At 44.8% G+C, this 16,891-nt stretch overlaps 1 non-coding gene across 1 annotated transcript; it reads right to left on the bottom strand.

Moving 5' to 3' along the window:
* Positions 1 to 14,702: 14,702 nt before the first annotated feature.
* LOC125579649 lies at positions 14,703 to 14,808 on the bottom strand. Its single transcript, XR_007317709.1, has one exon. It is a non-coding gene; the product is annotated as a small nucleolar RNA R71 (small nucleolar RNA).
* Between the last annotated feature and the right edge of the window lie 2,083 nt (positions 14,809 to 16,891).

A 16,891-nucleotide genomic window follows, 5' to 3' on the forward strand; every position in this document is an offset into this window, starting at 1 on the left:
TATCAGCATCGATCGACAGGAAGCGAGCGAAATCGCTCGATGGTAAGTCGCCGAGATCGACCGACGAACACTTAATCGCATCGATCGACGCCGTGTCTACACCAGCCGGCGAGCAGCTGATACACAATAGAATAGAGTCAATGCACGAGGAACTGACAGAACTTTCAGCATACGCCTATGACAACATAGGCTGGCACCAGGTCAGCATTGACAACGTTCAAGATAGACTACAGAACATCTCCAATGCACTTAAGATGATGGATGACAAATGGACAAGAAATGATGAGGCCACAAGAAGTTTCATTGCATCTTGGTCCAGAATATGCAGAGATGACATGGATGCTTGTTTCCCAACAAGCAGCTGTTCATCCACCAAATAGCCAATCACTACCACAATCAAGCTAAATGACTATAACCAAACGCTGAGTGGGAGGCAACCCAGTATTAGGTATTTTATTTTGGTTTTATTAGCTAGCATTTATTTACTTTCGTTTTATTTCTTTCAGATTTAGGAGACCCAAGTAGGAGGACCTTAATATCGACCGCCGACGAGACGTCGACATCGCTTGACATAGACAAACACACGACGATCGATGCAACACTTTCCCATCGATCGATATCTAACCCGGTCAGATGTATTTTCCTTACTTGTTACATTTCTTACATCATGAATTATTCTATCATAACTCCGGCTGAGTTACACTGGGACAGTGTAATTTAAGTCTGGGAAGAGATTTACTGATATAATTTATTTTATTCTTATATAAAAGGAATTTTAATAAATTATGCTTAGCAATTGAAAATGAGATTATAATCTTATATTGATTTAAACTTGAATATCTAACCAATCTTTAGCACCATTTTAGATTTACTAATTGCAGATAGCACTATAGATGCTAAAGCAGATCAACCTATCAACCGTATGAAGTAACCAAAGCTGATTTCCAACACTGAACCTGACATAACCGCTTGTCTTGGGGCTTGGTACGTATACATGGGATCGGATTCTTCAGACAGGTCTGGAAGGTAACGCCTTGTGTAGATTATTTATCACATTTTCTCTCTCTAAATTTCGACCCTAAAATAGTTAGTGATTCATAGTGTGAACAGAGCTTGGTGGCAACCACCATTAAGTTTTGATTCATGGAAGCCTGTCCAATCTTGGTCACTGATCCTGCAATGGAAGTAGACTTTGACTCAAGAGAGAAAATTAGAGAGAGAGAAATTAAGAACTAACTTTTACCTACAGCTCCAGATACTTGTCTGAAATTCTTGCATCCTATGATCGATACTCCCAAGGTATTCACTTTATATTTATGCTAAGAAATAAAGTCAGTAGAGGTGATGTCAGACGTGAATTGATGAGTTGTGTTATGTTAAAAATGGTTGCTAAGCTAGGATATTGCATAGTGTGCTTTTGTGATTAGGACTATTTAGATGTGGTTGCAAAATTGTTGAGGAAAAGATTTATATGCTTTAAAATCTGTAGTCCCTAATATTTTCAAACCTCTTTCAGAGAGACTGCCTGTATGTTTTGCTTGAGGACAAGCAAAAAGGTAAGTCTGGAGGAGTTGATATACCTTGGATTTGACCCAGTTTCATCCATGGTATATAGGTGTTTTACTATATATATATATCTATGTTTTCTACTCTTCTAGGTATGTTTTCAGGTTCAAGTGCATTTCGGAATAAAGCTATGACTTTGGAGCATTTTGGAGCTTAAAGGACATTTCATCCGAGCTGACCATGTAGAGGTCGACGAGAGGAAGAACAATCGATCGATGCGCATCAGTGAAGTCGATCGACACCAAGATATGCCTCGACAAATGTAGATTAATATCGATCGATGTACACAAGTACCATCGATCGATGTCGAGACAGTGGACACACGACATTTTGGATCCAGCGGACTTGAAGCCCAAGTCCAAGCCAAATTACGAAAATACCCTGACGAGTTTTTAACCTAGTAGATTATATACTGCCTAAGTGTTTTGACGGTAGAGAGATCTTTTTGTTACAGTTTTACTTTGATAGAGAGAGAGAGAGAGAGAGAGAGAGAGAGAGAGAGAGAGTTTTGGAGAGAAGATCACTTGTGATTGGAACTCCTTGTTTTCATTTCTTTTCATCTATACTATGAATTCCCATTTCTTCATTGTCATGAATTGCTATGATATGTCTGAGTAGTTTATTTATTAGATCCAGGGTTCAGATAGGTTTGTGGGATTAGCCCCAAACTGTAGATCTGCCTTGTTGTGATATTCATGATAGATTTGTATTCATTGCTTGTTTTAGCCTTGCTAACTAGAACATGATCATAGGATTGCCTACTCAAGCACCCTTGTTATCCCATCCTTACATCTATCTATCATATTAGGACTGCTAGAGAGGGCTAACCGCCAATTTAGTATCTTAATAGGGCATATCATACTCGCGCATAGGCTTAGCTAGAACCCGTCGATCGATGTCCTCAACTGACTATCGGTCGACGTAGGCAAAGGTGTGTCAGTCGGCGTCCCAATAGGACAGCCGATCGACACTCTTTCATTGTCAACATACTAACCGTTGAGACACGAGATCTAGCCTAACAACCAGTGAAACATGCGACAGCTGATCACTGAGTTAAGCGGTTGAGCTCTAACATATCATGCATGCAACAAATAGGCATCTATAGGTATTATAATCTCTAACACCTGAATAGTGGCCCTGCATCTAATATCATTTCCAATCAAGTTACATTTACTATTTACTTCGCTTGTTACTATTGCTATTTCATTTAAACATTTACAACTCTTAGAATTAATAAACACTAGATTTAATTGTTCCCTAGCTCCTTGTGGATTCGATCCCTATGTACTACATCTGAACCTTTTTTGACGAGAGTAACACTCCTTAGGGTAATTTGAGTGGTACCAAAGATCCCCAAGGCCTCAAATCTATGTCCATCCCGGACACATAGGGAACAGCAGGCTTGTCCTCAAACGTAGGAACCGGAGCACCTTTGTTCTGAGCTTCCTCAAGAGCTACTGTTTTATATTGTTCCAAAGCCTTGTTCATGTCCCATTGGTTACTCTTCTTCTGTAGCCACTCTCTCATCAATTTCCACCGAGCGGGGACCTTGCCCCATTTACGGCCATCACCATCTCGAGTCTCAGAGTTTCCATGGCCTCTTCCAGCTCCTGGTTCTTCTTGCCGATACTCAACGCATCCGCAGAAGATACTTCGGCTGCCCTCTCCGCATCCTTCAACTTGTCTTTGAGATCACGGATCTCCATCTCACGGGCTACGCGCTGAGCCGTCTCCTCCAAAACTTGACGCTTCAGATCATCCAGCTCTTCTCGGCTAACCAACGAGCCCTCAATGGACAGCTGCTCTCCAAAATGAAACAGCTGGGAGATAGTCTGCATGGAAACCACAGTCTCCCATCAGAAACCGGAATAGAAAGAGATCAGAAGCATTACAACATACCAGAAGAAGTCCCCCTTGGAGGAAGAATGGTGCCATCTTGAGGAAACACCTGGACGTTTAACTTAGACAAAGCAGTAGCAAGATTTCCCACAGAATGCGCAACCTCGGCTGACTGGCGCAATGATCGGGTCGCCATACCCCCACCCCTAGATTTCTTGGTCTTAACCAGGGCGGAATGTTCGATCTTCACTGTCACCACTCGACGACTACTGGTAATCATCAGGTCGTCTACGGATACGGTCCTGCTCGCGGAACCCTTCTTTGAAGACATCACCTTGGCCGCCTCTTGATAGGCCGCAAAAGGATCGTTGCTAGTATTCCCAGACATATTCCCTGCATAAACAATCATCAGGAATCCAAACAGCAGAGCATTCAAAGTACACCAATCAAAACACGCTTACCCCACAAGCTGCTACGATGTAACGCGCTGTCACTAAGTAGGCAAGGTACTTGAGGACGATCAAGAGGAAGCTGGCGTGCTCGAAGAACGGTATCCTCTCCCTCCGGAAGAACGGGGTGCATTCCAGCTGGAAGCATAATAAGAGGGTTAGAGGATCGAAAAGCAGCATAAACCACGCATATCCCCTAGACCTACCTAAGAAGGTCCAGTGATAGGAGTGTCCAGGAAGCATCACGAAAACATATTGTTCCTGCCATTTTTTACTAAAAGCAGACCCTTTACGATCACCCTTTTGAAGCTCCTCCACAATAGGCAACCCGCTACGAGGACGAAGATGAAGCCGACCTTCATTTCCGTTCAAAGGAGCCAAGTGATAAGAGAACATAACCTCATTAATCCCGAAGGATAAGTTCTCCAGGTCACCTAGGTTCTGAATAGCCACGAGTAATCTCCAGGACGGAGGATTCAGCTGGGAAGGAGAGATCCCGAAGAAATCGCATAAACTCGCTACAAGCACTGGGATCACACCCCTAAAGCCGATATCGAAGAAAGCCTCGTAAACGGCGATCTGCCCTGGGATGAAGCTAGAGCCCGTTACTCTGGTGCTGGTATCCAAAGAATAGTGGAGGAGGAAAGAGAATACTTCCGCCACCATTCTACCAGGTCATCTTCGGTCACGGAAGATGCAGGACCTATCGGCGGAGGAGACGCATACGCATATGGAAGGGGGGGCTGCTAGGTCATGCTCCGATCCAGTGCCCGGATCAGGAGAGCTGTCGGATCGAGAACCAGAGAATCTATTCTTCTCTTTGAACCAGCCCTATTGATCATCGAAGGTGTCAGAGAGGCAGATCGTTTGGACATGATCCATCGGTTCCTATATCGATAACTGGCGACCACAGAAAAATGAAAAACTATGGGCCTAGGAAATCACGAGGGCTAAAGCTGGAAAAGTGTAAGCAAAGAGAGAAGAGAAAAAGTACATGAGTCGAAGATATGGGAAAGCAAGGAGCGCAGAAACAGGGAAGAAAAGGCAGAAGAATATATACGGAAGGAAGGGAAGCCGTTGAAAGTCTTCCCGAGGAAGTCGTACATCTCAGCAGATCTCGAAAATCGAAATTCAAAAATTATTTCCTTTTTGCAAAGGAAAGGAAATATTAGTCGAATATCTGATATTATAGGAAGGAATCTTTAAAAAGCAGGAAAGATCCCTTGGTCTCTCCGATTCTCCAGCCCGTGCGTGATTTAAAACATCAGCGCTCTAGCCTCATCGTCTCCAGGAGATAAGAGAAATTACTATTAGACTCCGGTCAAACACGAAGGAACCGACCATCACCTGGGTTCAGAATGAGTTCCGGCTTGAGTGGAACCCAGGCTAGCAAGACCAGCGGAACGGGGTCCTGCCTAAGGGGAACCTGCTGAGAATGAGCAACTCCGGTTGACTTGAGTGCACAGGTTATTCCCCGACTTCGATGACGAAATCGAGAAATAAGGACAAACTGTTGGGGAAAATACTCCGGGTTCATTTCCTCCAGCCTCCAGGTAGGACCCAGACCCTCGGGTCCCCGATAAGGGAACACTCCAGGTCCCCGCTAGAAGTAACCCTGAGTTCGGTGTCTGGAACCGAGCTCCCTTCCAAGAAATGGATAACTTCCAATAAGGAGAACCTTCCATATTTCCGAATATGGAAGAGTTAAACCTAAGGAAACCGACTCCTAAACGACTATATAAGGACTACTAAAACCCGAAAGCAAAGGATCGACTTCCCCAAGGCTTAGAGACTAGAACTAGACGGCTAGAACTAGGGTTCTTATTCAATACTTTGTAACCTCTCTTGTTCTTGCTTACTCTATCTAATAAAAGTCTCTTGAAGCTTATCTCTTTATTATCCTTCCTAAATCCTCACGAAATACCTATAAACTTACCTAGTTTACCAACTTGTGCAACACTCTGTATTACTCACCAAGAGCCTACACAAAAATCCCCTAACACTTGTCGACCGACATCATCCACCCGACATCGATCGACATTCCATCTCGGACATCGATCGATAATGAGCTGCGAGAGATGGTTACGCCTTTGGTACTTGTACGTGACAACAATGGAGACCTGCATGACCAGGACGGTCATCTGCGTAATGCAGTAGGTCAGAGGATAGATGCTCAAGGGGCTGCAATCCCTGAGCCTGATGTTACTCCTACAGGTACTACCTTACCTGTAGATGAAGCTGTGCAACCCAAAACGTTGGTTGATTACAACCTTCCAGATTGATACTACACCAACAGATCAGCCATTCTTCATCCCACCATTGAGAGGGATTTTGTGTTGAAAACGCAGTACTACACACTTGTGGGACAGCTACCCTACCATGGATTATCCCACGAGCATCCTATGGACCATCTGGAGAGGTTCGAGGATCTGATTTCTTCTATTAGAGTCGAGGGAGTCTCTGAGGACTACCTGTTATGCAAGCTCTTCAGGTACTCAGTTTCTGGAGAAGCTCTGCATTGGCTCAAGCAGTTACAACCAGGATCTCTTAAATCCCAGAACGACATCAAGAATGAATTCTTATGCAATTTATTTGATGAAGCACGTGCTGAAGACTTGAGGAGCAAGATTGCTACATTCACTCAGGAGCCTGCAGAATCATTCAGAGGCTCTTGGATCAGATTTAAGTCTTACCAGAGAGACTGTCCACACCATGAATTCAATGAAGTACAACTGCTCAGTACTTTCTACAGAGGCGTCGCGGTGCAGTACCAGATGGCTCTTGATGCTTCCAGCAATGGACATTCAACAACAGGAATCCAGAACAGGCAGTTAAGGTTATTGAAAACCTAGCATCCAGCAACATCACCAACAACACTGATTTTGAGAGGAAGAGATCTGCCACCATCCTTGGGAATGATCAGATGGATGAGGTGAATGCAAAACTGGACAGTGTTCACAAGCTTCTTAGGAAGCAGGTCAGCTTTGTTGAAGATGCAGAAGCTGTAGAGGGTAGAGCAGAAGAAGAAGAAGTGAACTACATTGGTGGAGCAGGATTCCAAGGTTCTGGAAACCAAGGTGGAAACAAAAACTCCTATGGAAACAGGAGTAACTTCAACCAAAATTCACAGTACCAGAAACCCTACAACAACAGCTACAGCAATAACATGAATTTTGGAAGTTCCTACTACCAGAAGCCACCGGTGTTGGACTCAATTTTAGGCAATACCTTAACGGGCCGCGACCAAAGACATGGGCCTTAGGGAGCTGAAGCCCACACCAAATAATCGAGTTCGAAGAGGTCTTGCCGAGGTCACGGATATCGCGGAACAAGAGATGGAGATCTCGGAGCCGTTACAAACATCACGGGATCGACTTACTATAAAAGAAAAAGGAGGAACACGGAGGAAGGCACGTTGAAAACCTTAGAGAGAGCTACACACATACATCGACCTTGTTTTCTCCCTGTTCTTAGATCCTTTCCTTTATCGATCTCACTTGTGTAATTCTATCTAGTTCAACTTATTTTATTCGATCCTATTCATCAATAAAGTCCATTTTGCCTACTGTAAACTGTTAACATCGTTGTGTTCTAAAGATATCGTTGCCTATATTTTTTATCTTCCCTAGATCAAACTCCCGATCACTATCAAATACTTAGTGTAGATTTTAGGTTCTACATTTTGGCACCGACTGTGGGGAAGATAAACGAAAAACATCTTTGCTAAGAAACCGATCTAAGTTTCCTAAGCGCGACTATGGATCCTAACCAGACAACCGGAACCGGTCCTTCAAGGGTCAATGAGATCGATCCTATCTGGCCCGACTCCGGATTCGGAATGACAACAACTCGGTTAGCGGGAGCCAATGACGCGACCGAAACAGCCCAGACGCAACGAATCGCTCCAATCGGGAGTTCGAGTCAAGAACGATCTCTTCCGATCAATCAGACGTCAATCTCGGAACGAGCTGGCCCTCGAGTCTGGAACCGCCCCGGTGATAGAACATCCTCTGACGACCTATCCCGATCCCAATCCAGACCGATTTCGCCGACTCCTCTAGTCCAAACTCGAGGAGAACTAACCGAACTCCGAGGGATGATGACAACTCTAATCGACGAGATTCGAAATCAAAGGATCGCCAACCAATCAGTTGCTAACAGACTGGACCAAGCTGAAAGAGAACTCGCAGAGCATAGAGCTGCAAATATTCGAGAAAGAAATCAAACGCCCCTTGATCCGTTAAGAGCGACGTCCAACCCCCAAAGCACCAGACTGTTCGATACTCCAGAGATCTCGAGCGCTCGATCTGGGCGCTACAGAGGAGAAAATTCACAATGACCCCAGCCACAGGGCATGACCCACCGAAGCTTAAGCTACAGTGGATTGGACGAAATCAACACTGGGCTCCAACGCCCACAAAGCACTCCGATCCAATTCCAGAACGGATCAACGGAAAGGCAGGGGGAGCCAAGGACACGGATCCCACCACCGAACCATTCTATCTCTGAGAATCAAACTCCATCCGCAACGAGAACCTTCCATCAAGCAGGGCTTGATAACCAAACCGAACAAGTTCGGAGACACGACCTTAGCGGTCCCGTCAACATTGACCCCCAAAGGGAAGACTTAGGGATCCCAAGCAAAACTGGGACGTTTCAGAATTACATCGAAAGGAACGATTCCGAACTCAAAAGGATATATGCGATCGTGAACATGGCAATGAGTTCTGCTCCCGATATCGACATGGTCATCGAGGAAACGAGAAGGACTCCGTTCACAAACAAAATCGCCAGTGTAAGGCTGCATCACGTCGGGAAACTGAAATTCCCCAAATACGCCGGAAACACAGACCCAAAGGACCATGTACGAGCCTTCCGTCTAGCAATATCTAGATCACACCTCACCGACGACGAAAAAGAAGCATGTTACTGCCGCTTCTTTGCCGAGAACCTCACCGGGGTCTCCCTCGAGTGGTTCGCAGAATTATAAGAAAATTCAATCGACAATTTCACCCAGTTGGCATCTACGTTCCTCAAACAATACTCAGTCTTCATAGAGACAAGAGTTACCGAAGCAGATCTCTGGAATCTCAAACAAGCGCCTTTTGATCCATTAAGAGCGTACATAAACAAATTCCGAGAAATCAAGGCCAAGATCTCACATCCGAACGAAGTCGTTGCCCTCGCGGCCCTAAAGAATGGCGTCTGGTTCTCATCCAAATTCAGAGAAGAATTTGCGGTACGAGCACCTATCTCGTTGGATGACACCCTACACCGAGCCTCTTATTTCGCCACCCACAAGGAGGAGGTCGCAGCCTTGAGAGAACAGTATAGCGCGAACAAGAACAGCACAACCAAAAAGCCTGCCACTCCTAAAGAACCAACCACCAAAGGGAAACATTCCTATGTAATAAATGATTCGCCGCAAAAGTCTTCAACATAAGACCTCAGCAAATACTGCGCTTTCCATGATCGCAAGGGTCATTCGACCGAAGAATGTCGAGCCGCACTTCACAATCAAAACGAAAATAAGAAAATCAACGAAGAAGCCGAAGAAGAAGAAGAAGAGCCAGTGACTCCGAAATCCAACCGAAAGGCCAAAGTCCCAACAAACAAAAGAGGCAGGGAGATCGAGCAGGAATCACCAAGCTCTCCACCCCCACCCCCGAAGAAAAGAGTCGACATGATTTCATGGGGGCCTAACAACAACGCAACGACGAAATCAAGAGCCAGACTGAAGGGAAAATTCGTTTCGAGAGCACAATAGCAATCCGCACATTGGAAAAAACCGATGAAGCCACTCCCCCTCCCAGTGTCAATGACTACAACCTAGACACAGAGTCACCTCGCAGAAAAATCCCCAACTTCAAATGAAAGAACAAAATGACCAAAATTTGCGAGCTATTAGAAAACCGATTGCCCTACAACTTCAGAAAAAAGACAGAATACAAACCCGTAATCAAAATCTGTCTGGGGGGGGGGGGGGCAGAGACACTACCGACCACCACTGACTAAGAGATAGAATCTCCCGACCCACTAGAAAGGCAAAAAACGAATCGACTTCATTTAGGGAGGCTCCAAGTTCTGCAATTCAGTCAACTCGATCAAAGCGTACCAACGAAGAGCCGAAAACAGTGTAGGAATAAGAGAGCCCCTATCAGGCCCCGATTATGAAATCACCTTTGACAAAAACGAGACCGAAAATCTCGATAAACCACATGACGATGCCCTTGAAATACGACTCGACGTCGGCGGCTGCGAACTATGTCGAGTAATGATCGTCACCGAAAGCTCGGCCGATGTCCTCTTCTACGACGCGTTCAAAAGAATGGGATTCACCAAAGCACTCATAAAACAAAAACGAACACCATTCATTGGATTCGCAGGAGAAACCACCTATTCCCTCGGATTAATCGAACTCGCAGTAACCGCTGGAGAAATCAGGAAAATCGTAGAGTTCATCGTGATAGACCGTCCAGCCCCGTTCAACGTGATCCTTGGGAGTTCTTGGCTATATAGCATGAAGGCAGTTCCTTCGACATATCACCAATGCCTGAAATTCTCAAACCCGAAAGGAGTCGAGACTATCAGAGGAAGTCAGAAGAGCTCCAGAACATGCTACCTCGCAAGCCTCAAAGACATCGAGCAGCACCTCTAGCCGAGCGGTCTAAACCAACAACAAACGTACCCATGTACACGAACCACCGACCAACATACCCTGTCTCAGGGAAAATAATCAAACTACGTTATGACTTGATCCCTCGACGAAGGAACGTAGGCAACTCACGACAAGAGTCCAGTCACCCTCCAACCACAAAACTCAGAAGAAGCACGTCGTAACACCCGAGCAACAACGGCACAAAAATATTAAACTGCTTTTCTTTTGCAAGTTTGTAACTAAACAAAATCCGACATATTAATAAATATAGCTCTTTGATATCGCAGTTCGAGCATATCAGATTTCTTATATCTACAAATCGTAAAACTGTAAGAGTCAACCGGAAACGGAGACCCTGATCAAGTCTTCGGTTGCGGCCAACTCCGCCAACGAGCGCAACAAAACTAGCTAACAAAATCTTTTGTTGCAACAAAACCTTCGACGAAAGTATGTACAACAAATCAATTCACGGCCCAAAAGATCGGCCCCACAAAAACCAAATAATAAAAGCAAACAAACTGGGACTCACGACCCCGTCTTTATTAATAATAAATAAAGCAACAAAAAGCAAAAAAGGGAAAACAAAAACAGAAAAACCCTAAAACTACTCTTCAATGCCAAATTCGCCATCTTCGAACTGACTACCCGAGCACTTCATCACATCGTCCACCGTAGAGGGAACCTTAGCAAAGAAATCCTCTGGCAGATCCTCCGAAATCTGAGGCAGATCGAGCTTCCCAACGGAGAATTCCAAAACCACCATTACATCAAGCTCGGATCCGAGCTCAATCTCCTTTGTTCGAAGTCGCAACAACTCATCCGAAGCCAGAAGATTGTTATTCATGATTTCCTTCAATAGATCTATGTTCACCATAACCTCACTGAGACGAGCTTCACAATCAGTTGCGGCCTTCTTCTTCTCCCACTTTTCCTTCAGGGATACCAACACGTCAAAGTAGCTGTCCGCCAGAGCCTTTTTGGCGTCATAAGTTGCGCGACGAATGTCGTCAGAAAACTTATTAGCAGAAGACTAGACCTTCGCTTCCAAAAAGGAAACTTGCTCGAGGGTCGATTTCCTCTCATTACTCACAACCCGCAGACGAGCTTCGAGCGAAGCAGCCTGAATTCCCTATTTCTCGGCATCGGCCAGTTGAGCAGCATTTGCTCGCTCCTGATCCTGAGCCATCTTCAAACAGAGCTTCAGACTCTCGAACGACCTTCTTTATCTTGTAAAGCTCGTCAGAGTGTGGAACATCTTGCTGGAGCATTTCCAAAGTCGCCGCGAACTCGTTGTTAGCCTCCATAGCCTGGAACGTAACAAATCAGCACAGACAAAACAAACCAAAGATTCAACAAGGACCAAGTGTCAAAAAGTACAACCCTAGCGTGGGCCACATCCATTTTCACGTAGGTCTCACGCTTAGTCATATTCCGCAAAAAGGGAAGTGGACACTCAGCAGGTTTGAAGTGCCTCACCAAGTGAGTGACACTATTAGGTTCTTCCGTAATAGTACAATCTTTGGAGTGGGAAAACTTCCAATGAAATGGCTTAGCAACGGCCGCCTCGCCCGAAACACCGAGACGGTGGCCCGAACCATTCGTTTTATCTTTCTTCGGGGGGGGGGGGGGCGATCACGTCCCTCCGAACCCGTAGAGATCCTTAACCTCTTGAGTTAAAGCCCTCGAGAGTCGGGTCTCCTCCCGAAAAACTTCCGTAAGCGCTTCGCTCACATCTCCAGATCGAATGTGTTCTGCATTAACATTACCAGTTCGAGTTTGCGCCTTATCGGAGTCGCGAAGATTCGATCTTCTCAAAGCCATGTTACATTGACAAGCAAAAGCAAAACAAATCACTAGTTGAATCATGAGGCAAAGTGGAGCTTTATAAGGATCAAGGCTCCACCATATCCCAACGACCCAAACAGAAAGAATCTCGAAGGCTAAGGAAACAAAGATATCCTGAAAAAATTATGATTTTCCCTTAAGAATATTGATATACCTTGGATTTGACCCATTTTTATCCATGGTATATTAGTATTTTACTATATATATATATCTATGTTTTCTACTCTTCTAGGTATGTTTTCAGGTTAAGGTGCATTTCGGAGTAAAGCTATGACTTTGGAGCATTTTGAAGCTTAAAGGACATTTCACCCGTGCTGACAACTTAGAGGTCGACGAGAGGAAGAATAATCGATCGATGCGCATCAGTGCTGACGATCGATATCAGGAAATGCCTCGACAGATGAAGATTAATATCGATCGATGTACACAAGTACCATCGATGGATGTCGGGACACCAGACGCGACATTTTGGATTCAGCAGACTTAAAAACCAAGGCCAAGCCAAATTACCAAAATGTCCTGACGAGTTTTTAACCTAGTAGAATATATACTGCCTAGTGTTTTGACGGCAGGAAGAACAGAGCTTTTCTTTCTAGACCTACTTTTGTTACAAGTATCATTTGGAGAGAAGATCACTTGTGATTGGAACTCCTTGTTTCTATTTGTTTTCATCTATTCTATGAGTTTCTATTTATCTATTGATATGAATTGCTTTGCTATGTCTGAGTAGTTCAACTGTTAGATCCAGGGTTCAGATAGGTTTGTGGGATTAGCCCCAAACTCTAGTTCTGCCTTGTTGTGATATTCATGATAGATTTGTATTCATTGTTTGTTTTAGCCTTGCTAACTAGAACTTGATCATAGGATTGCATATTCAAGCACCCTTGTTATCCCATCCTGACATCTATCTATCATATTAGGATTGCTAGAGAGGGCTAACCGCCAATTTAGAATCTTAGTAGGGCATTTCATACTCGCGCATAGGCCTGGCTAGAACCCGTCGATCGATGTCCTCAACTGACAATCGATCGATGTTGGCAAAGGTGTATCGGTCGACGTCTTAATAGACTATCGATCGACACTCTCTTGTGTCTGCATCTAACCGGTGAGACACAAGATCTAGTCTGTTAACCAGTGGTACATGCGACAGCTGATCACTGAGTTAAGCGAATGAGCTCTAATATATCATGCATGCAACAGTTAGGCATCTATAGGAATTATAATCTCCAACACCTGAATAGTGGCCCTGCATCTAATATCATTTCCAACCTAAGTTACATTTATCATTTACTCGCTTGTTACTATTGCTATTTCATTTAAACATTACAACCTTTAGAATTAATAAACACTAGATTTAATTGTTCCCTAGCTCCTTGTGGATTCGATCCCTAAGTACTACATCTGAACCTCTTTTGATGAGAGTAACACTCCTTAGGGTAATTTGAGTGGTATCAAATTTGGCGCCGTTGCCGGGGAGCTTTGATCGCCATTAGATTTAGTTTTATTAATTCTTATTCTTTTCTTTACCCCCTTTTCTAATAATCTTTCTTTTTCTTGTCTTTTCAGGTGCATACCCAGCGGTACCAGAAGCAACAAGGAGAAAGACTTGCTGTTCTCAGACGATCCTGCTCATTTGGAACGCACCATCCGTAGAGGTCAACGTTCCACATCGCTCGATGCAACCACTTCGTCGTCGATCGATACGCACAACCAACCGTCGACCAACACCAGACCATCATCGTCGATCGATCCCAATCGTTCGACAACGATCGATACTACACCGCGTACGTCGATCGATACCGTGTCGTCAAAAATGGTAAACATTATTAGTCTAACTCAGGATGAGAACGGAAACCTGTATGACCAGGCCGGTCATCTGCGTAATGCAACAGGTCAGAAAATAGATGCTCAGGGAACTGTAATCCCTGATGCTGATGCTACAGGAGCTGCTCAACCTGTAGATGAGGACGCTCGATCGAAACCACTGGCCGACTACAATCGCCCAGATGAGTACTATTCCAACAGATCAGCTATTCGACTTCCGGAGATCCAGAAGCAGAATTTCGAGCTGAAGCCTCAATACTACACTCTCGTGTCGCAGATACCCTACTCTGGGTTACCGCACGAGCATCCTATGGACCATTTGGAACGGTTCGAGGATCTAATCGCTGCCATTCGGATGGAAGGAGTCCCCGAAGATTACCTGCTGTGCAAGCTCTTCAGATACACGCTGAATGGAGAAGCGATGCACTGGCTTAGGCAGCAACCCACAGGATCTTTAACATCCTGGAGCGACATCAAGAATGCTTTCTTACGAAACTTCTTCGATGAGGCGCGCGCTGAAGAACTTCGGAACAAAATTTCCACATTCTCGCAGAAGGCTGGAGAGTCCTTCAAAGATGCGTGGATTAGATTTAGGTTCTTCCAGCGAGACTGTCCACACCACGGATTTAATGAAGTGCAGCTGCTAAGCACTTTCTTCCGAGGTCTCGCCTTACAGTATCAAATGGCTCTTGATACGGCGAGTGAAGGAAACTTCACTACTCGGAATCCGTTGGAAGCTGTGAGACTTATCGAAAACCTTGCTAACAGCAGCAGCACCAAAAACACTGACTCTGAACGGAAGAAGTCTGTAGCCTCTATCGGGAAGGAACAGATGGACGAAGTAAGAGCTAAGTTAGATGTGGTGCACGAGCTTCTTAGGAAGCAAGTCTGTTCAGCTGAAGGAGAAGTAGCAGATACAGAAGGAGAAGAAGATGTGAACTACATCGGAGGTACCGGATTCCAAAATTTGGAAACCAGGGCGGAAACAGAAACTTCTTTGGAAATGGCCAAAGAAGTAACCAAAGTTCACAATTTCAAAAACCCTTCAACAACAGCAAGAGCTACTCGAACTCTTACTACCAAAATCCACCACCCCAGACTCAGGAAAGCAAGATCGAAGAGATGCTTGATCGAGTACTGTTGGGACAACAACAAATCACCGTGGATTTCAACGGTAAGATAGACTCTGCCTACAACAATCTGAACACCAAAATCGAGACCTTAGGGACTCAGGTGAGAAAACTTGAAACCCAAGTAATTCAGACGGGCGAGACTATAAAGAGGCAAGAAGCTTTCGCTAGAGAGGCAGGAGCCGACAAAGGAAAACACCACGTAAATGCCATCATAGATGATGATTTCTGGCAAGTGGTGAGAAATGAAAAGCTTGAGGAAGGAGATTTCGAAATCGAAAGCTCCATGAGTCTCGGCGGATCCCAATGGTGTCGACCGATGTCGATGAACTCGCATCGATCGACAGACCATGATGAAGATTGATGGACGGATTACTCCACTCATCGATCGACGTCGTCTGCCAATTCGACTGAATGCAATGCGGTTCGAATTCTAACTCATGAAGAATTCGCAGCTAAGCATCCTCACCCACCCTCCCCTTTCTATGAAAAAATCGATCGATCGGTTGAGCCAACCATCGATCGACAGAGTGAGTCCGACGTCGATCGTCACAACACACCTCCCATCGATCGACAGGCACCTCTGACATACCGAGTGCGGTTACCCTCAATCGATAATGATTACATCAATGCACTCAGACCACCACCTAAACCATTAGCAAACCCACCCGAACCAAAACCCAACCCTTTAAATAGTTCACCAGAATCTGTTCAAGAAGAACAAGAATCTGAAGGGAGAAGGTTAAGGAAAAGAAAGGAGAAGATTCCTAAAAACCTTAAGAGGGAAGCTAACGATAAGGAGATGGATGGTTTCACTAAACGAGTCCTCAGAATCCCAATCGAAAAACCTTTTGATGAAGCTTACTTCACACACCGGTTGTGGATGTTCTTCAGAGAAACAAAGGTAACTGAGGAGGACATTAGGAGAATGTTTCATCAAGTCAGAGAGAAGATGAAACACAGGATCACATTGACGAAGAAGAATGATCCTGGGAAGTTTGCAATACCATGCGTAGTCAAGGGTGTTGAATTTCCCCATTCAATGTGTGACACAGGAGCATCAGTTAGTATCCTCCCTAGGATCATGGTAGACCAGCTTGGTTTGACCATCGAACCCTCAACAGAATCCTTCACCTTCGTGGATCTTTCAGAGAAACAATCAGAAGGCATCATAAGAGATCTGGAGGTACAGATTGGTAATGCACTTGTCCCTGTAGATTTTCATGTCTTAGACATCGAGCTTAACTGGAACTCTTCACTTCTGCTTGGAAGATCTTTCCAAGCTACAGTAGGAGCTGTATGTGACATGAACAAAAACAAATTGTGTCTAACGCTCATAGACCCAAACATCCACTACGACCCCATCCATTAATTCTGTGGATTATGAGAAAGAATTTGGCTTCATTGGCGCATGCCATTGTGGAGCAGAGTATGAATCGGAGTACGAAACAGAGTACTCGGAATCGATCGACACCCCAACCTTTCCATCGATCGATTCTAATGTATCGACGGTGATCGATGACCGCAACAACACGTCACTCGACGTAATGCACCCAGTTGACCATTTTGCTTCACCTAAT

Source organism: Brassica napus, chromosome A10, assembly GCF_020379485.1.
Source record: "Brassica napus cultivar Da-Ae chromosome A10, Da-Ae, whole genome shotgun sequence".
Taxonomy (NCBI): Eukaryota; Viridiplantae; Streptophyta; class Magnoliopsida; order Brassicales; family Brassicaceae; genus Brassica; species Brassica napus.